Source organism: Varanus komodoensis, unplaced genomic scaffold, assembly GCF_004798865.1.
Source record: "Varanus komodoensis strain SLA01 unplaced genomic scaffold, ASM479886v1 scaffold4, whole genome shotgun sequence".
Taxonomy (NCBI): Eukaryota; Metazoa; Chordata; class Lepidosauria; order Squamata; family Varanidae; genus Varanus; species Varanus komodoensis.
The window spans coordinates 41099028-41121238 of record NW_025335941.1 but is presented as its reverse complement, the minus strand read 5'-3'; positions in this window follow the sequence as shown (position 1 = coordinate 41121238).

Here is a 22211-nt window from a genome sequence, read left to right as displayed (position 1 = left end):
TTATCTCTCCTGCCACTATATGTTACTTGACATCTATCTTGTTATGCACCTAACTGAGAGATAGCAACTGGCCTCCAAGTGAGTAACCCTGGCTTAGCAGGGCTGGAACTGGGTTGTGCTACCTAGTTCAACATCTGAACAAAGGTAGCACACTGTCTCTTTCCCTTACACTTTGACCTTACTTCAGCACTACAGCAACTGACATGGCATCTTCTTCTAGACAAGTGTGGCCAAAGGTCATCCAGATATCTCCTTTTTAAAATAATAACAAAGTATTGCTATGGTTACAGTGCTCATTGCCATTTGCTTTTCTGTTTATCTATATCCCTTGTAAAAAAATCTGAAAGTTGTGTATTAGCCAGTCTTCATTTTGATCAAAGGGTGTTGAAATATATCCTCACATCACCTGCAGCTTGGTCCTCAGAACTTCATTTGCACAAACATGATCTAGGTGTAGTATTCGTATTAGCTGATTGGAGGATATGAGAACTTAGAGTCTTTCAGGATTTGGCCCCCAATCAGCAACTGCTGTTTGAAGAAAACCCACATGTCAAAATCAAGACATCAGTGTCAAAGAAATCAAAAGAAGTCATGTCAAATTACATTTTTTAAAAACGTAAACTATAAATAACTGGCACAGCACACTAAAGATAAACAAGGTGCAGATTAGAATTTTTAAAACAATCTTCCACCTGCCATCATTTGGAAATCTGTCATCTTACCAGTGAAGGATCTGCATGGCTACATAAGGCATCCATGTTAGTCTCCCATTAATTCACTTGCTAATGTGGGGATGCTGTGTTGAAAGGGCAATCAGAGAGAATCTATGAAATATGTCTCACCATTGTGTGCAAGTAAAGATCAGACTTCAGTACACTGAAGGCAGTGCTCTGCCATCTCACATTTCTACCTTATCTCCACAAAAGCAAGAGAAAGACTATGGTGTCCTCAGTGTTCTGAAGAAGATGTAAATATATGCAGAAGAAGCAATTTGAAGAAGTTGTAGTAACTACCAACAGTGCTAGTTACAGGCACATTATGCTTAGTTACAATTGGGCAAATTGCCTTCTATAGTTTTCAAACTTTGGGAGACAGGAAAGGCAGTCATAAGACAAACAGGAAAGGAAGAATCAGTGTGACTCCATCTCAATGAGGTTCTCCAAACTCCATCTCAGAGCTTGCTCAACCTTGTTCCTATTCCTGAATGTGAAACTTAAAAAAAAAATGGGGAAAAATGCACAGTTTGGTGACCATTTTTAAATATGGATACTCAAATGTATACCACCCCCAGTATTAAAGCATGGAAATGTGTGCGTATGTATTCACATTTTACATTTTTAACATGCACATTTTCCTTATGAACACATTTGTTAGTTGCGAAGTTGTGTCCGATCCATCGCGACCTCATGGACAACATTCCTCCAGGCCTTCCTGTCCTCCACCATCCCCCAGAGTCCACTCAAGCTCACGCCAACTGCTTCAGTGACTCCATCTAGCCACCTCATCCTCTGCCGTCCCCCTCTTCTTTTGCCATCAGTTGTGCCCAGCATTAGGCTCTTCTCCAGGGAGTCCTTCCTTCTCATTAGGTGGCCAAAGGATTTGAGTTTCATCTTCAGTATCTGGCCTTCTAAAGAGCAGTCAGGGTTGATCTCCTCTAGGACTGACTGGTTTGATCGCTTTGCAGTCCAAGGGACTTGCAGGAGTCTCCTCAAAGGCCTCAATCCTTTGGTGCTCAGCCTTCCTTATGGTCCAGCTTTCACAGCCATACATTGCAACTGGCAAAACCATAGCCTTGCAGCAGCAATTGTATTCTTGGGAATATGCGGGCTTGGCCTGAAAAAATGATTTCATGTTTGCATTTAGGAGGCTGATAAAATTCATTTGAGCTGGAATTGGACATGTGATTGGGGCCCCTGCAAAGCCCATTTTAAATGAGACATGAGCTTTGCAAACACCAAACTTCTTTTCTTTCTCAGATCGAACTATCAGCTGGGAGAAAAAAAAGATAAACACCTCCTGACTCTTCCATGATATTCCTGACTCTTCCAACAATCTCTGTCTACAAAAGCTAGCACCCACTAGACTCTCAGAACACATTCCTCCATCCTCCTTTTTCACCTTGAAGATGCTATGGCAACAGCAATAGAGACATGTGGGGACCAGAAGAAAATACAAATTTCTCCCTCCTTTATGGTATAGTGGTAAATTTTGAAGTACAGGTGCTCTTCATTGCAGTCACATCCTTACTGAGAGGTCAAAAAGTCAGGCTGCTGTGTTGATCCCTATCACTAGACCAGTTCTAGTAGTTTTCATGCCTAGAAGAAGATATTACATAGATATACACTGAATATCAGGCCTGTTGCATTACAACAGGTAACAATATATTGCTGCTGGGAGACTTCTTTTCCTTGTAGATGCTGTGAGGATTACAGCAAAGCTCAGGGGAAGCAGGAATCTGGAAGGGGGATAGCAGATGTCTCTACTACTACTAATAATAATGATAAATGTGGGTGATACATCTAGGAATGCTGGAGAAACCTGAAATTGATCAAATGACTTTGGATTTCTATGTATTTGATTAACAGATCGATGGATAGGTCAATGTCTTCTGATTCTATGGATTTGTGAACTACTTCTACACTCTGGAGCATCATATGCAAATTTAACTGTACAGCAGTATGAACATTACTGGAAAATATGTGAATGGATGCAGTTTTAGACATCTCTATTCTTCTTCAGCCTCTACTGTGTAGCACTCTTTTTTGTGTGTTTTGTTCATTAATTGTATGCTGAATAAAATGTTAATTGTGGCTGCTTTTTCTGCATACTCTTGTGAGGGGAAAATAATGTTTTGGCAACTAGTGGATGATCAAATGAAAAACACCTGACATTCTGTAAAGCACAAAAAGAATATATTCAATAAACCTACACACCCCAACCTGTCTCCTTGTGAACCCTGGCACTGTATGCCAGAATCCCTCCCTCCTTTCCATCATGCTGAAAAACTTCATGCTTTGGTGTGAGGAATGTAGCTCTCTCAAGTCTTCTCTGGACTGACAAGAAAAAAAAATGCCTCCCTTTTTCTGCTCATCTGCATTTGCTCCTGCTCCTGATGTTACAGGTTCAAGGAATGGGAAGGGTAGAATATATTTGGGTGGCTGAATGCTGGACAGAGCTGACCTTTTGGGATGGAGCTAGCAGCAGACATGGGAGGGATAATTTCTGATTTCATCCTAGAGGCAAGCTTTGCACAAGTCTAGTCAGTTTACCCATGGGACTTGTTACTTTGGCCACCTAATGAGAAGGAAGGACTCACTGGAGAAGAGCCTAATGCTGGGATGGCAAAAGAAGGTGAAAGAAGGGGACGACAGAGGATGAGGTGGCTAGATGGAGTCACTGAAGCAGTCGGTGTGAGCTTAGGTGGACTCCGGGGGATGGTGGAGGATGGGAGAGCCTGGAGGAATGTTGTCCATGGGGTTATGATGGGTTGGGCACGACTTCGCAAATAACAGCACAAAAATCAGTTCACCCATGGGACTTGAAGCTCTTAATTCAGAAATGTTTCATTTTGCATTGCTTTGAAATAAGAAATATTCAAAGTGGTTTACCATTGCCTCCTCTTGTGCAGAACTATCAGAAGTAAGCTCAAGCATCAAGGCTGTTGTTAGTAAAAGATCCTTCACCAGTGTTACCTTAGACGACTGCTGGTGCACAGTAGCTGCCCTTCAGAAGTTTCTCCACACCCATCAGCATTAGCGAGCATTATCTTTTGCTGATGTGACTATTACTCCTTAAGAGGGTGGATGCATCTTAATCTGGTGTGTCAACCTTTACTGTTTCACCTTGGGTGACCTTTGAGACCAGCATAGTGAAAGAGTCTGGCCTCCTGATCCCTTTGCTCACACCTTCTCTGACACTCTCAAACTCGCTCACCACATTAAGATATTGTTGGCAAAGTCCAAATAAATCTTCAAACAAAAAAGATAGGCTTTTCCGTGTCCTTTCATATATAAAATCTGGCAGCAGTGCCCTTGCTCCTCTCCAGTCAAAGGGACTAGAATTTCTACCCAGCTCCATACACCTGGGAAAGCAGACAGCCTTGAGGGGGGAGGTCTATTATTCACGAATTCTTCTGCAGAGTAACTCATATCTGTGCCAGAGGCTACACAATGCAAAGTATCAATAGGTGAGATCGCAGAGCATAATCTGCTCAGGAATGTTGAGTGTCTGGTTTAAAACAACTCAATACATTCCTCAGCTGCTGTGCATTTAAAAGTGAAACAGTTTCTTGCTAGCTCTCTGGCTGTGAGGAGCAGCTCTGAATAGATTTTCTTTGTGCTAATGTAATTTTATTTATTTATTTATTTATTTATTTATTGTTTTATATCCTGCCTTTTTCCTACAAAGGGCTCAAGGCAGCTTACATCATTTTCCTCCTCCATCTTATCCCCACAACAACAACCCTGTGAGGTAGGTTGGGCTGAGACTGTGACTGGCCCAGAGTCACCCAGCTGGCTCCATAGAGGAGCAGGGACTAGAACCCAGATTGTCTGAGTCCCAGTCCCATGCTCTTAACCACTACACCACACTGGATCTCACAATCAAGTTCCTCTAAATGTTAAAACTGCATTTGGGACCTGTTATGATTCATATCCATCAGCTGTTTACCTAGTGAGCAATCACTCTTTATCACTTTAAATTTTGCAACATCCTTTCTGATGTTAGCCTTACATTGTTCTATTTGAACTTGAATTGTCCTCTGTAAATGTACTCATTCATATCTTGTCATCACCCTGAAACTGTGTACATTACCCACAACTTATAAAAACTGTCTATCCTCTGGAAACTTGTAGCCAGTTTGGTATACTGGCTACTCAACAGTGCTGTTCTTCTCTCTCAGAGAAGGTTGCCTGGGTGTCCTGCCAATAAATTGCTCACACTGAGTGTAGCATCTTCTAGTGAATCTGAACATAGAGTCTCCTGGTTCTACAATTCCAAGATTTCCTGACAGTTCAAATTCTTCAGTGGAGACCAAGGCCAAGATCATCTGGACTGTTGTATTCCCAAACACTATGAATGGGTGTGAAAGACTGACAATGAAGAAAGTTTACAGGAGGAAAATTGATATATTTTGAAGGTGGAAAAAGAAGGGAAGGTCAAATATGAAATAGACAGATTCCACAAAGAAAGCTACTAGCCTAGAGTTTACAAGAGCTGAATGGGGTTGTTAAGGACAGGACGTTTTGGAGGGCATTCTTTCATTGGGTCACCATAAGTCAGAGACAAATTAAGGGCATGTAACAACAAGTGTTCCACAGTTATTTGATGGAGAGTTGAGTTGAAAGAAAGAAGTTAAACAGGTGGCCTAGAATGCAACATTGTCCACAAAAAGGGCTTATTCATTGGCAATAATGATGAGGTTACTGACTCGGGCTTACCATCAAGCACTTAAAAACAGAAATTCAACCTTTTAAACAATTAAGCTAAACATGGCTTGGAAGTGACAAAGGGTCATTTTGACCTGTGGGCCCATTATGATGTGACCCTTGGCTGAAAAACACAGGCAAGGTTATGAAGATGGGATGAGGGTTTGCTGTAACTGCTCCTGCTGGGGCTCAGAGCATCACACTTTAAGGTGAAAAACATATTTTCTAGGTTGTTGTGCAGGTCACAAATTGGTATGCTAATAATGAGGGAGGTGCAGCTCAGAAACCAAACAATAACTGTAGTCATATTTGAAAGCATCTTTAACCGCACCAATAGACTTCCAGGAGGAACCTGGGCCTATTCTAGGAAGATTTCATAGCCACATGGCCTCAAACCAAACTAGATCAGAAATCCAAGAGAACCACAAATAATTTACCACTTGAGCTGTCCTGAGCCACGGCGTTATTGACTCCTTCCCCCTCATCTACTAAGTTAATCAGGAGATGAATATAAGTTACCTCCCCTGCAACTTCTGTTACCTATCACTTGACTTTACTGCAGAAGTGTTACTTCTTTTACTTTACTTTCCTTCTTTATTTCTTTTCTCAGTTTAATACCTGCCAGGAGCATGGGCCTTCAATCCCATCATCTATACTGGGGGCTGGTGACTCTAGTTTAAACAGGATTTGTTATCCACTCTGGTTTGTAGTCAGTTTTAAGGAGCTGTTCTATGTGCTAAACCTACTTTGGTGATAGGTTTCAGAACAATGGGTAGTATCTCTGAAGTTCGGACTAAAATTCAGAGCAGATAAACCACTTCATTGCCATTGGGTCCACCAGGCTCCGCTGTTCATCCTGACCATTGGAGATGATGGAAATTATATTCCAACAAACTTGGAGAGGATTAGCTAGCTTTTTTTTTTTTTTTTTTTTTGAGTGAGTTCATTTTCCCAGCAGATAATGCTTTACTTCCACTTGAACAATCATTAGCTAATGGTGATCTCATCCACCACAACATCCTTCATAAGCTCTGGCTAAAACAGATTATGAACTCATCTTACAAAAAGCAGGGGTTAATTACATCAAGGATAACTATGGCTCAGAAACAAAACAAGAGTCAATTATAGATGTTGTTAAGGTAAACCAATCCCCCCATCCCTTCTGCTTTTGGAATAATCTTGAAACAATTTTGACATGAGGAAATAGTATTCTGGACATCAGCAAACTTAACTGAATGTGAGAACTGAATCCTGACTGGGTCTGTATGTCCTACCATGCAATGCTAGCAGCATTGACCTGCCAATGCCTGGACTAGGATGACTGTGTGATCTCATTACAAAGGGCAGTATTCAGTTTGAAAGACTGTCCAGTCAAAGTCTGGATGAAAAATACAGAACTATCAATAAAGAAGAGAACTACCAAAATAAAGAACTATCAAAGAACTATCAAAAGGCCTGGAAGTTGTCCACTAATGATTGGCACCTGGATAGGGGACTGAGCAAGGCATACTGGTTCTATGCTCATATCGATTATCAAGGAGTGTACTCTACGTACACCCAGGACTAACAATGGATATAACTACAGTGGTACCTCGGCTCATGAACTTAATCCGTTCCACAACTCTGGTCGCGACCCGAATTGGTTGTGAGCCAAGTCAAATTTCCCCATGAGGTTCAATGTAAATAAGGTTAATCCATTCAGTAAATATTTTTTAATCACAAAAAACTGGAACAAAATAACAATGAACAGCAAAGTAACGAAGTACAGTACAGTAGAAAACACTAACCTAAGTTGGGGGGAAGTTTTTGTTTGGAGGGAGAGTCCAAACCATAATTGTGAGATAGCGATTGTGTTTGTGGGGGGTGAGATGGGTGTGATCATGGGTGCGTTCATGCAGGGAAGACAGGCACGCTCATGCAGGGAAGATGGCCGCAATCGTGGCAATCAATGTGGAGTTCACGAACTGAGGCAAAATTATTCTGAAATTTCTGTTCGTGACCTGATTTGGTCATGAACTGAGACATTCATGAGCCAAGGTACCACTGTATATTATAAGAAGGGTGCATTACTAATTTAAAGTAAAATAAATTACATTAAATTGAATATTAATAGATATATAAATATAAACATACAGTCATACACATTAGTGTCCTCTTTTGTACTCTGTCCCTCTTTTTTAATTCACAAGTGGCCACCTCACACTTTTAGGATACTTATTGATGAAGTACCTCAGTTCAGTCATCAATTCAAATGGAGAATGGAGCTAAGAAGTTGGAATGAGACTGAAATGGTAAGGGCACCAATGAAGGAATTAGAAAAGATAATCAAGTATAAAGATGTGTCATTTTAGACCAAGGCCAGGATCATCCACACTATTGTATTCCCAATCACTACTTATGGGTGTGAAAGATGGACAGTGAGCAAAGCTGACAGGAAGAAAATGGATGCATTTGAAACATAGCACATGGAGGAAATCTTTACAAATACTCTGGACTGACAGAAAGACAAGCTAGTGGGTCCTAGATCAAAACAAATCAGAGCTTTCCATAGAAGCAAAAATGCCAAAATGAAGCTGTCATACTTTGGCACATCACGATAAGGCAAAACTCCCTGGAGAAGACTATCATGCTAGAGAGAGTTGAGGGCAGAAGAAGAAAAGGAAGATCCAGTATGAGATGGATTGATTCCATAAATGAAGCCATAGCCTTGAATTTACAAGAGCTCAGCTGGGCTGTCATGGGTCAGGCATTTTGGAGGATTTCAGCAATAGAGTCTCCATAAGTTCAAGATGACTTGATAGCACAGAACAACAAAACAAAAAAAGTAGGCATAGATCCAATGTTACTTGCACAGTAAATTTAAATGGCCTATAATACATTTATATTTTAATGGTAGTCCGTTGTCTTTTACTCATTACTGAAGTATAATTTAGTATGTGGATGTTGCTCGGATATCTTATCAGTGAAGGACAGTGTAAAGTGTTTTAAATGAATGAGTAAAAAAATTCCATTTACCACAAGGTTACACGTTTACAGGCATTGGCTGTATCATGAAGACAGAGACACAACAGGCCCCAAGATTTTTATGACATTCTTCATGCTGAGTGTGAAACACCTTATCTATAATCAGCACATAAAAAGAATGGTTTCCATGCATAGAGGGTTCCATTTCTTACCTCCAGATTTGGATCCATTTCTGACAAGTTCAGACCCTGAGCAGTGGTCTTGGTGGTGTCTTTTATCAGATTGAAAATCTAGGAAGGGGAAGACACTGTAAATCCAGTATCTGATCCCCTCTAACTACACTTTGGAATTTGTAGCTGTCATAAAGGATGATAGACGGTAAATATGATTGACAACTTAACAGTTGACCAGTTCTTTACTCAGATTGGTATTTCTTCATATATTTGTTTTTGGGCAACTTTCATTCAAACTGTTGGAAACAAAGATCTGCCTGAGGAAAAAAGCACAAATGGAATAGTAATGAATTTGATGAGCTAAAATCAGTAAAGAGTGCTTTAAGTTAAGGTCCTCTGGATGCTCTATTCCATACAAAGGAGTTCAAGGTGAAAATCTTCTTTTTTTCTCTTAAGAAAAAAATAATCTCATGCAAGATTTAGTTTGTAGTTCTGTGTGATTCAGAGAACATATAATTTCAAGAGAGGTCATTGAACCATTCTGCTAATATGCTGTTCGACGTGTTTGCTAAGTCTAGCCTGCTAGACAAAATCCTTATAGAAAATAGGATATATCTAAGACATATAAAGAGCTTGTAAACCACTTGTGCAGCTCAAGTTTCATAATCATTTGGTTGCTATAGAGAACAGCTCCAACGGGAGCTATGAATACTCCAAGTTGTTTATCTGTGGTGATTTCGAAGACTTCAACCAGCCACAAGACATCCAAGAGAAAGTTCCAAATACAGGTGCCCTGTCCAAGAAAATACCTTCAGGACACCCTTGTGGGTCCCACAAAGAGCATTAATGGCCTCTTCTCTATGATAACTGTGTGTAAATAGTCTCTCAAAATTTCCCATCATCTTTATGGGCAAAGAAATTGTGAAAATAACATTGCCCAAGGTCTCTCACAGGTAAAGAAATTCTTAATCAGTTGTTTGGGGTGGGGCTCATCATTAGCAGTAGGAGAAGCATTTCTTTTATTTTTCCCACTTGTCTCACTAAAACGGTTTCTTTCTATTGTGTGCTTCTGCAAGGGACATCTGAAGTATTAGATCTGCTTTACTCAGCACTGGTTAGGCTTCACTTGCAGTACTGTGTCCAGTTCTGGGCACCACTATTTAAAAAAGATGCAGTCAAGCAGTAAAGAGTTCAAAGGAGGGCACCAAGGATGAACCAGGTACTGAAAACAAAGCCCTCTGAGGAGAGATTGAAAGTACTGGGTGTGTTTAGCCTTAAGACGAGAAGGCAGAGGGAAAATACGATAGTAGTCAGCAGACAGGATCTCTTCATGAGCATCCCAGAGTGGGCAGCTGCCTGGCCAGGGTGTGGACATAATGCTGGACTGTATGGACCTTTGGTCTGACCCAACATGGTTCTTCTTATGTACTTATGACTTGAGAGATGTGTGTTAATTCTATTTCCTTTATTTGAAGGAATGCAAAGCTGAGAAGCTGCGCTCTTTAGTGACCTTGAATCTTATCATCCTAAGGTTAATGTGACCTTCCTTCTTTCTAGACATAAATCGCTTTGTATTCTGTCAGGTGCCATTTTCTTTCTCTTTCCTTTTTACATTCTTTTAATGATGAGAGCAATTATGCAAATGACAAGAGGAAATAATTGCCCCAGTGGAAGAGGAAATGTGTAATGTGCCTAATGCTATATATGACTCCCTGGACTAGATGTCCTTCTGCAGTTTCTTGATGTGAGGGATGCAGCTTTCTTACCTAAAAGGAAAGCAGACTGGATTTGCAACAGGACATTCTGTCTATAGACCCCTCTTGGGATCAGGACTAATATGTGATGCAAAAATACCACCATCTAAAAGAAAAGAAAAGAAAAGAATTAAAAAATACAAAATACAACGAGAACTTGATTGTATGGGACATTTTCTTTCTATTATTTCTGTCACTTTGTTCTCATGACATAATATTCCCTGATGCAAATTAGTTTACTTGGCAATACTAAAGGTGTTTACTTTTAAAAGTGTTCCAGGAAATGCTTCAGACTGCACAAAGTGGCTTCACTTGCCATCTCAAATGCATGTTTTCTTTGTTTTCAATACCCAGTCAAACTTATGCAATTCAGATAACTTCGGGTATGTCCCAATTCGACACATTATGCTTCCTTTCAAGTCCCTTCTTCCCTTGCATTCAAGCTTCCTTGCTTGTCTCATTGAAAGCCATGCCCTCCAACTTTGCTCAGATGAAAATACAGATACCTGGGTCCTTTTGTAATACCTTGCTCTTGTTAAAGCCCCCCTCCCCCTGCACATTGATGAAGGTTCTTCTCAAGGCTGCTGTACATTAATTAAACTGATAAGAGTTTACTTAAAAAAACACACCTTAAGGATATTGAATAGAATGTTTAATATCACAAAATGGATCTGCTTGTAGTTATTATAGAATAGCCACAATTCAAACACATTTCATTTACTGTGCTGCTAGGAGGCTGTGGGGGAGGAAGGGAAGCTGTGTGTGGCATTCTGTGTCCATGTAAGGGCATTTGCATGCTTGTTCTCCACATTGTGATTTGTTTTAGACACCATACGTCTTTTCCAAAGGCAAATAGGGACAAAGTAAAGAGAGTGTTTTTTCCTAAGATGTGCCAGATAATAGGGACTGATCCTGGTAAATAATAGGAGCACCTGGGGACATCAAGTTCCTTCCTCCTGCAAGAAAGGAAAGGAAAGGAAAGGAAAGGAAAGGAAAGGAAAGGAAAGGAAAGGAGGGCAGGGCAGGGCAGGGCAGGGCAGGGCAACAACAAAAGACAGCTTCTCTTCTTGTCAACAAACCTACAACATTTCTGAAATCAGTGGCTGGATAAGCCCTAAAATCAGATTTAGGTTTTCCTACATCCAGTGTTTCTGTTTAAACAGATCGTTCTGTACCTGCATCTCAACTGAAGACTGTCATTAGCCTTATTCAGGCCTTAAGTGTGAACTGGAAATCTGTCCTATTCCCTGTTGTTGCTGTCCCTACCCATACAAAAGGGGAACCCTGCAAAGCATGCCAAAAATGAAACAAAACAGGTGTTGTGTTCTACAAAAACTAACAGTCCCTAACTAAAGTTTGCCATACCAAGAGGGAAGAGTTTGAAGAACAAACACTGAAGAGCAAGACCTAAAGTCTGCAGCTGCAAACATGCAGATGGGGACATATTGAAAGACTGGTGAGAAAGTTGGGATTTGCCATCTTACCAGCCTCTTTGCCATCTTGTCTTTTTCACAAATTCTCTCTCTCTCCAAGCACACTCTCCATAGCCTGGAGTGTTTGCATCTTGTCTAAGGCCAGTGTGACAGACTGGGAATTTTATTGGTCTACAGTCCACCTCACAGCCTTCCTACATGTGTCCAGTCTCAGATACAAGACTAGTGTCACCAGGATGTTGGTTTTGGGAGATCCCAACATTCAGAACAAGGGCACCTTGTCTAGAGTGGCTCAGGAACCCATGGTCTCCATGGAAACCATGAGATTGTCCCAACTAGCAGTCTAACACATGTAGCAGGATATCCTTTAGACTAGGTTATTTGTGCTGGGCATGAGGATGGTGCTCTGAGGTGTGATACTTTGACTCAGTTCCTTTGTCATGCTCAGATCATTGCCTGTTGAGATTTAGATGGATGTCAGCTTTTCCCCCTCTGTAAGGGTGATGGAGCTATTATAAGATGAAGGCTAATGGATATTAATGATTTCTAGGGGGCTGATACGGCTGGTGCTACTGGCAAAGCCCTGGTCAATTTGTAGAACACAGTGATCATGAAATAAAAAAAAAAAATCTTTAAGGACTGTCAACATGTGTACACCTTTCCTAGCTTCCCTCTCTTCAACTAAATCAAATTGTTTTCATTCTGATATAGAAACAGAACCTTATGTTTTGCTGAACACAAATACTGAAGGCATTGCACAGAGAACATAGATTACTGTTATAATCCATCCTTTTCAAAAGAGAATTGAGTGCCTTCATACAGAATAACACTGTCACTGCTCTCTCTTCCCTTGCTACCAACAATGCACACAAGAATCTCTTGTGATTCTTTTGCTCAGCTTTGTGGTGTTTATTTTCCATGACCTCTTGAAAACTCCATTGTTGCTATGGTTTTTTCAGATTAACAGGTCTGTAATATAATTTTTAGCAAAGTGCATACATATCTCTATAAAACACACACATGATACTTAGCCTGCAGGTTAAAACCAAACAGAATCCCCTCCCCGACACACACACACACACACACACACACACACACTTATTTATTTATTTATACAATTTGTATGCCGTCCAATTACTAATGTCCAATTACATAGACACCACCCTATACACAGAGACATGGTGTCATTTCACAGAAACAAAGACTGATCTAGCACAGATGAATATTAACTGTGCCTCCCTCAGGGAGATCCAAACTCCCTTAAGGAGGCCAATTTACAGTGGAGGCTGGTGACTCTCATAACTGCTGTGCTGTCCATGCTGTTCCATGCCAGTCAACCTATTTTGAAGATGGAGTACAGTACTGTGGATAACTCCCATAAAGTTCAATATAGGTGGGGAGTCTACTGAAACAAGAACTACCTGTTCTCCCCACCCCACCCATTCCCTGGTGATGGGAAAAGCCAGAAAGCCAACTATTTGGCTGCGTTATAAATCCGCAAAAGAGGAAAGTGGTGGATGTGGGACGTGCCCCTTTCAATTGTACTTGAACAATTCCCAGGTTGTGGAGGGAAGATTTTTCAATGACAGCCAAGAATGTATATCTAGGCTTCCAGAGTGCAAGCTGTATTTATAATATCACATCCCAAAATTGATTGTGGGGTTAATGGTTCTCTCATCTTATTTAAACATAAGTAAACCAGGGAGCACGCTGCACTGCTGTATGCTTGGGAACTGGCTTATTTCAGCCTCCATCTATCATGTTTGACATGCATAAACACATTGAATTTTTTTTCTGCTCTCATGCCTCTCACACAGATTACATTTAAATAAAATTCCTTCATTCTTGCTATATAATAGACGATAGGTAGAATTGCAGGAGTGCACATTGCACAATTCTATGCATGTTTACTTTGAAGTAAATACTACTGAGCTTAATGGGACTTACTCCATAGTAAATATTTCTAGAATTACACAAAAGGCTTCCTGAGAAAAAGAAAGGAAAGATTCATCACTTTACGTCTTGAACTATGATAGTAGAAAGAATTGTAGCCTATCTGCAGAGAAAGAGAATCATGTGATTACAAATAATGTGCAAATTAGGGTTGGATGACTAATGACATTGACTCATATTAAATGGTGTCTACACTGTTACACTACAAGGGGGACAACAACTCCATATAATGGGGAAGGACTCTAGTTTATTGCTCATGCTTTGACTGAAGAACATGTCAGTATCATCACTGTCATCCTCTAGTTAATGACAGTGTCCTATTTTACAAATGCCCTACTTCATAGTCCTATATTTTGCAGAGAGAGAAGAGGATAGTTCTCAGTTTGAAGAGGTTTCTAGTCTAAGTCTGGTTTAAAGTCAAGGACGGTAAGGAAGGAGAGCAACCAAGGGGCCTTGAAGTTACCTTTCAATGCTTAGGATCTGGACAGTAGATGGAACAGGCACAAAAGATAGTTAGTCTTTTCCATTACATATGAGAAATTCTTTTTTTTAAACCAGAGTTTATGTAGTTTGTACCTTCTGGACTGAACAGATCAGAAACGTGGATGCAAAGTGCATTTGAACTCCAAACTTGGAATGTGATTCATGGACCAAATCAAACAAAACCAAAAACAAACAGCATATTTGACAGTAGCCATAATGGTGAAAAACGCACACTAACATGGTCTGATCAATGGAAGATGAATGCATACAAATGAATGCAAAGTTATGCACAATAAAAGATATGCATGAAAATACATGGGATTTCTACAAAAATAAAGACACAAGGTTTGTATTGTGGTACAGACTCAAACTGGAATGAGCTTTGAGGTGAAATTTGAAGAATTTACTGATTTACATAGCTCTAGGTGAGACCCATTGATTTGTACTTAAATTGTAATGATGATTGCTAAATATGTACACATGCATACACATTTGCCTGAGGAAATTTTCTTTATCTTCTCTTTTGGCTACTATGCATATCAGTTAACAAAATCAGGTGATAGATGGTCAACGGAGCCCTGAATCATGGTGCTGCCAGCCAGAATACACCAGCCTTCCCCAACCTAGTGTCTTTCTGATGTTTCAGACTTCAGTTCCCATCATTTCTAGCCAGAGTGCCCAATGGTAAGGAATTCTGGGTTTTGTAATCCAAAACATCTGGTGGACACTGGATTGGGAAAAGGTGCAGCAGACAATTCTGGATTAAATTAATGAATATTCTGATCTAGTAAAAGGTATAAGTCAGTTCCATCCTAAAAGAGGTGGACTTCAAATGATTTCAAATTAAAAATAAAACATCCTGAGTTTCATTCTGTTTGCTGATTAAATAATATTTTTAAAAGATTTTGATGTTTTTAAAAATGCATTTCTTTACTACTGAGTGCTTACTTCTACATGTATTTACAGTGTTTATGAAATCATTTATAAATAAAGGGATGAAACACCAAAACTATCTTTCTTGTGCCATTATATATTTTCAGTAAGATCAGGTGTTGTAGCCCTGCTGGGCACCTCTGCCTGGTTGCTGTGCTGAACTGGACTGGTACCTTGGATAAGGAAAGTCCTGCATTTGTCCTGCACTGTGAGTGAATGGGCTGCTCGTGTGAGGAGTGTATGGGCCATGTGTGGGCATCACCATGAGGCTGAATGTCCTGAACAGCCTGTGCACCCTTCTGTTGCTGAAACCTTATGTCAGCTGCAGGACAATCACAGTCCTCATGCCTTGGGGAGTCACTTTCCCACATGGGTATCCTTGGGAAAGTGTGCCTGGCAGTTGCCCTCCCTCCATCCCTGGCACCAGTGCCAGTCTGCTTCCCTCTGTGAGGAAGTCCCAGCAGCATGTGCAAATCCTGCACATGGGAAGTGGGAGCGTCAGATTCATGTGCAGCTAGGAAGGAGGGAGGCCCGTGTGCGCAGGTGGGTGCTTATGCATGGGCACAGACTGTGACAGCAGTGGGGGGAATTGCTCCTGCAGAGCAACTATCCTGCTCTGAGCTGAAGACAGTGGCTCCATGAACTAGCAGGAAAAAAATGGAGGCTGGTGGAGAACATGCCCAGGTAAGTGTGTGGGCTGATGTGGGAGAGGCAGGCGACACAGGCAGGACTGATTGATTTTCAGCCATGGGTCTGATTGCCAGCCATGGGGTCTGATGGGAAATGTGCTGCCATTTGGATGCAAGATGGAGACACATGGAAAATACTCATGAGTGGATACCATGTGGATTTGTGAACACAGGGCAAACAGCAAGATATGATGCTTTGTAGTAACTCTGTGGGATTGTTTAGTATTAAACATTAGTAATATTATGTGTGAACACACCCAGTGAAGAAAAGATTTTGGTGGGGAGATATAGTGAGGCCAGGGGCTCTGACATTCTTTCCATCTGGTCCCCAAACAGCAAGAACCACCTGAGTGCGGAGTTAACTCCTTTTGGTTGGGAAGGGAGAAGAGGGACTCAGTCTGGATCCAGCTTCATAGCAATAGTCTGGACTTCCCTAACGGCTGATGCTCTAAGTCACTGGTCTCTTTCATGATTAACTTCTGTAATACACTTCTTTTGTATCACAAAGCCGGCCTAGCTGACCAGTTTAACACAAGAAAGACTGCACTTAGAAGTTTATTGTCCTGTTTTGCTTGGGAGGAGATGGGGAAGACCAGCCTCTGACACAGCCTTGGACATCAATGATCCAGCAACAATGCTCTCTACTTCTCCCTTGATCTCTTTAGGCAGGATTGGGATCAGGAGTTGGTATTCCTGAGTATCCATTGAGAGCCTGCCTATGGGTGGGGACAGACTACCAATCCTAGGAAATCTATCAATTCTTCTCCTCCTTTTCCCTGTGGTAGGTTTTTACCAATCCTTTCAAAATGAATGAGCAATTTCAGGAATGAGGAGAAACAGCAGCAGCCTCCACTCTTCTCCTCACCTTTCATTCTGATCACCTGCACAGATTGGGAACTGAAGACAAGCAATTGGACAGCGGGAGCACTGGGAAGCAGAAGGAACATCCACTGAAGGCACCTGGCATGGGGATCCCCAACACTAGGGGGAAGCAGGGTCTTCTTGATAGGAAGTTAGCACAAGTGGCACTTGGTGGGGCAGTGTGACTGAAGTACCAAGACAAAAAGAGAGTGATCCAGGGCAGCAGGTTTTTCTTTAAAGCAAGCAAAATCGTCAGAACAGAACCTAATCGCTGATTTCCTTTCCCTTCATTCCAGGTTTTGCAAAGAGGGTGTAAAATGCCACCATATGAATCTAGCAGCATTTTACTGTATCCTTGACTCCTGACTGTAAAACTGTCACATGGGCAGTAAGGTTGTGGAGAATGGGTTCTCAAAGATAAATCACATCCCTGATCCATATGCCCTTTGCATCACAGCTAAAATTTAAAGACTTTCTAAGGCATTTGCACTTGCTTGCATTTACTTAGCTTCTCCCAAATTTATGTTAAAGGATCCCTTTTTTGTTATGTTAATATATTGCCTAATAGCATTTAGTCCTAGGCTATGATTTAACTTTTTTTTTAATGTATATTTCTTTATTCTGGGATGTTTTGAAGGAATTTGTACAAGCATCTGTGAACAGAAAATCTATATAATAAGGATACACTGTGAAAAGAAATGCTTAGCAAAACATGAAATCTGGGAACAATTAAAATCAAGCCAACGGCAGAGCCAGCAAGATAGCGCACTAGCAGAAAGATAACCCTGTTGCTGCTGTAGCTGTTTTCTTTCCCCATCATTTTTATGCTTTCCCATAACAATGCTTCTCAGTGAAGGGAAAATCAGGAAGTCACCACTTTGGTGGTGAGCAGTCCAGTTCTGAGAGGTCTCCCTGACAAGGTCTGCCTTACCCCAACAGTGTCATCTTTTTGTAATCTGGTTGAGAACTTCACTCAGCCATTTGGCACCCTAAGATGAAGTTTTAATCAGGTCTTGCTGTTGTTGATTATTCAAAATTGTTTTTAGATCTTTCTCTCTCTCTCTCTGTTGTACATGTATATGATTGTTATATTGGTGCCTTTATTTTTTAAGCTTTTAATCTTTCTAAACTGTCCAGAGACCTCAGACTATTATGTGGCATAGATAGGTAATGAAGGGGGGGGAGGGGAGGGGAGGGGAGGGACAACATGCTACACAGAATAAAACAGAGATGCACATATCTTCACACTTGCACACATCCACAGGCAAAGTTTTGTCAGAATGCTCTCATAAACACTGTAAGCAATTCATCATTGAGCAAGTTGGTTCACCATTCCTGATCTTTCTCTGTGATGTTCAAGCAAGTTGCTGAATCATGTGTACGCACCCCAGAGCATGTCCCAGAATCTTCTGCAACAGACAGGAGTCCTGTGGCCTCTTGCTGTCCAGGGAGGTTTTTGGTAGAAAAATCAGTATTGAAGGTATTTGTAGAAGGTACAAAGTTGAAAATCAGTTCAGTATATCACCATGTATAATAAATACTCTTGTGTGTCCTGACTATCTGTACGTTTTCCACACATGGTAGGGATCTAAGATCACAGGATTCCACCAGGCATCCTTGCATGAGTGAAAGCGGTAGGATGGATTCTATCTGGGCCTCGTTCAAATGGACAATGATAATTTCAAAGCTGTTTCATTCAGCTCAAAACAATTCTATCCTTTTAAAAATCAGAGTGCCTACATAAGGTAAGGAGAATAACAAACAATCAGTGAGAAATATTCACCAGAATATTTCATTTTTCCTGAAAAAAAAAAAAACAAGAGCTCAATTAATATTTAAATGTGAAGAGATAAGGGGGAAGTTGCAGGTAATACTGGGAACGTTGGAGAAAAATAAAGAAAGGTAAGACTGGAATTAAACTTCAGCTAGGGGGTAGAACATTGGATGGAGAAGGTTGGCTGTCCATGGGACTGACAATAGCCTTGGCTGGTCATTGGTCATTAATGAAATTTACACACATAAGACCCCAAAACAGCAAGGTGTACAGAAGTGGCGGATATGAATAGAAGTGCAACTTCTCTAATTGACTGATTCTGTGTAAATCTAGTAGCCACATGATTTTAGGTACCTATTTCTACAAATTTCACTAGCAAATCTGCACAGCACAGAGGCAGTGTGCCTGTGTGCACCTGCTGCTGGGGATCTTGGGCAGGAGGGTGTGGCTGCACTCATGTCTTGCTTGTGGGATGCTGTGGGCAGCTGGATTTCTACTCGTGGACCAAAATCCTGCACTACATGGGCCATTGGTCTGGTCCAGTGTGGCACTCCTTATGTTCTTATGACTAATAAAGCACAGTCCAGGGCAACAAACTGTGGAAATCTGTCAAATGTTCACCTTGCAGCTGAACTGCTCACAAATTTTGCTCTAAATGTAGTATTTGGGGCCCTCTTTATTGGATAGCTTTGGGTGGGTCATTCCTCCTTTGGTCTGTGTAATTCAAGAAGTGCAGTGTTAAATGCCACTCCAAAGTGTGTGTGTGTGTGGGGGGGGGGAGAATTAAAGCAGGTTTGTAAAAACAAAGTCACAATTTGTCATTCTACTCAGTTCAATGGGAATTACTTCCAAGGAAACATGCTGTGAATCAGGAAAACAAAGTTAGGTGATGGGCAGATCACAAACTATATTTCTTTGAATCCAAGTTGAATTTAACTTCTGTTTGTCTGGTTGACTGAATTTAACATACATACATACTAATGCTTAGTCACCACTTTCAGTTGCTGGATAGTAACTGAGATTCTGGCTTTCATACAATATTCAATGTGGTTGGATATTCCAGTCGTATGTGGTTTCCATTCTACACAGTTCCTTGCCTGGCTATATCTGACAGAAAATTCAATGGTTTCTGGACTACCATGGTTTCCACACTCCTTGCACAGTCCTCTCACTGTTGGCACCTATCTCATCGGCCACTGTGCCGTGCTGGATGGCTGCTTGTTCCAGGGAACACTGTGGCAGCTGCATATCAGGTCCGTGGAGACCGTGATAACCAGAGAAACCATCATGAAGTGAAGAAAACACAAAACAGACCATTTTTATTGTGGTTTCTGAAAACCAAATGTACCATGTTAAATACCAGGACACAGTTTAGATGACCCAACATGCCATCCTGTGCAAGAAACCACCACAGCTTGCTGTGTCATACAGACCTGTTCATTGTCTGTCCTGTTCATCCAATTCATGCAGGCTTTTATAAATGTGCACCCTGGCCAAATTACTCATATGTTGCTGTCTAGGGCGCAGGTGAGCAGAAATTAGATCTTCAGATGTTTTGACTGACAACCACTTGTTAGCATGGCCAGTGGTCAGGAATGTTTGGAGGTGAAGTCCAAAAAACTGGAACCTACCTTCGTCTACTGGGTGTTAGAAGATCACCTTCTTAGGCCCTATCCCTGGGTTTTAGCTTGATTTTGGCCAAATACAAATATCTACTGTTTGACATCAAATATTGAAATCAACTTTCATTGGCTATCAGTTTCAGATAGTAGATAACCTGTGAATATCTACAAATATGCAAGCATTCAGCTAATTTTAAACAGCAGCAGCAATACTGAGAATAAGATTCAAATAAGTCAGTAAGATTTTTGAGGATAATGTGGGTTGAGCAAATTACTTTTGGCTCTCAAATTACTTAGAGCTTTTAGGTGGGCTTTTTGGGGTGGAGCTACTATGACAGAAGAACAGCTTGATGTCCAGAGCCTTTGCAGTTCTCTCCATTTTTATCTTTTGAAGCTAGTATACTAATGTCTGCAGTGTTCAGGAGGCCTTGGTGCCATAGAAATGCATATTGTTCTGCTTTCGCTTAGAGCCCTCACATAAAACAGAAGAAGCTGATGAATTTTACATGATCAACGAGTGCTGAGGTAGGTGCCGCTTTCTTTTCATACTTTCTATATGAGGGGACAAGTGAGCATAGGAAGTGTGTGGGTGCTGATGCGATGTGCACACATGCTTGCATGCAGAAGAGCAAACAAAAACAGAAACCATCTTTGTATCTGCCTTCCTTCCATTCACCCCCAGGACTCATTATTTCTCCAAAAAGTTAATCTGAATTCCTTAAGGAGTTAGCTTCAGCTTATTAGCTGAGTGGCTGTAACCAGCTGCATGCTCTCCACAAAGTGGAACTATGAGGCTATTGCCAGGATTTCTCCTATCTACTCACCTGCTTTCTTTTAAACCTACTTTTTGACACACATGTTATCCTTCCCTGTTCATATTTCCTGCTCTGACTAACAGGATGTTCTACCAATCATCATCATCAAATATACTTTTGATGCCTGGATTTTTGTTTGTTCATTTAGTTTATTGGTCTCAAGGCATATGTCTGCATGAGATAATTTCTTATTCTTTTGCACCCTGGTGCCTTCCTGACTTTCTTACTTTTTGCTTGAATAGGAATGTCTCTTATTTACATGAGCATCAAGAAACACAAATAGAAGCAGAATTGCATTTTCTTTTACAAATGCTACTTTTGTGAACTTATACTTACTTGGAAGGAGTGGCACTGATGTGGATGGTACTTCCCTTGAAGTAAAAGCAGAAGAAATAGGATTGGACCTTAAGAAAGGATGTGTTTTCTACCTGTTTACCAACTGAAGCATTATGCCCCTCAGAGTAGAATTCATCAGGTGAGAGGTTAACCACCACTGGCTCTCCATGGACAGTTTTGCAGGACACAGTAGGCTAGACTGCAGCTTTCTGGTTTAAAAGCCACCCTACCTGTGAGGTGCCCAACAAATAATCAGGTGCTTTGTGGTTAGAAAGTACAGTGCTTCTCTTGGTCTTCCCACAGATATCAAAGGGACACCATAGGAGTACCAAGGGTGGGGAAAGAGGAACAACAATTACTGACAGCCCTTTACTCAACTCATGAGTAGACCTCACAAGATGTGGTAAGGCCTATCAGCACTGCAGCTGCTTGCTGGCAATAGTGCCAGAAAGTGGGGAGGATCAGCTGTACCTTTTTTGGCCTATTCTTGAATAAGCTGAGGAGTGAAGGTTGGCTACTTCCATCCAGTGGAAGATATTAGCAGATATAACATTCTTAAAGCTGCATTACCTGGTTTCATTGTAGCACCCTTTGGAAAGAGCACAAAGTCTAAGTCATGTTTTTGGTCTGTTGGCAACCCCATGGTCTGAACAAACTCTAGCCCTCAAAGTGCATGGATTAAATTGGAAGAAAGCTGATGACTAGCACAAAGTTACCTGGTTTAATCACTTAGCTGAAGAAAGCATTGAAATCCAGTCTTCCATATCCAAATCCTTGGACATTTTAATGGCTTCTCCATGAACAGATATCTCTCATTTTCTAGATGGAAAAGACATTGCTTGGCTGCCATTGCCTTTCCTGACAGAGGCTTCTTGATCTTTAAACAGATGAATGGCAATGGAGCATTCACTAAGTACAGCTTCTGTTGCCATCAGGCAGAACCTATTGAATTTCTGCCTTTTTTGCAAAGGCACATGTTAAAGGCTAACTAGCCT